Source organism: Myotis davidii, unplaced genomic scaffold (genome assembly GCF_000327345.1).
Source record: "Myotis davidii unplaced genomic scaffold, ASM32734v1 scaffold751, whole genome shotgun sequence".
NCBI lineage: Eukaryota > Metazoa > Chordata > Mammalia > Chiroptera > Vespertilionidae > Myotis > Myotis davidii.
The window spans coordinates 99,986-100,505 of record NW_006282195.1 but is presented as its reverse complement, the minus strand read 5'-3'; positions in this window follow the sequence as shown (position 1 = coordinate 100,505).

Below are 520 nucleotides of genomic sequence, written 5' to 3'. Positions count from 1 at the left end.
TAAAGGAATCTCTCCATTTTAAAGTCATAATGTTTGCTCCTCTATTGTAGAATGTTAAAAACTTTAACCTCAGAAGAACCTGCTAGGCTTGTATAATTATGTACTGTTACAAATGTGGTGTCACAATTTCTAAACAGGACTACAAACTCAAAATGGTAATCCACTTTGATGACATTCTGGAAAAGGTAAAGGTATAAGAACAGACCTGTATATAAATGTAAATTCAGCATAAATAGGCACCATGATTGTATTCCTTTGGTTGATGGAGTGGCTTCTGTCTTGATGGTAGTGTAACTGCATTTGGGGAAACTCTTGAGACAGTGTGTATAAATACTAAAAACAATATAAAACAAAAGTGTTTTTCATTCCCTAGCCAGTTTTGCTCAGTGGATAGAGTATCAGCCTGCGGACTGAAAGGTCCCAAGTTCGATTCTGGCCTAGAGCATATGCCCAGCTTGCGGGCTCGATCCCCAGTACGGGGTGTGCAGGAGGCAGCCGATTATATGATTCTCATCATTGA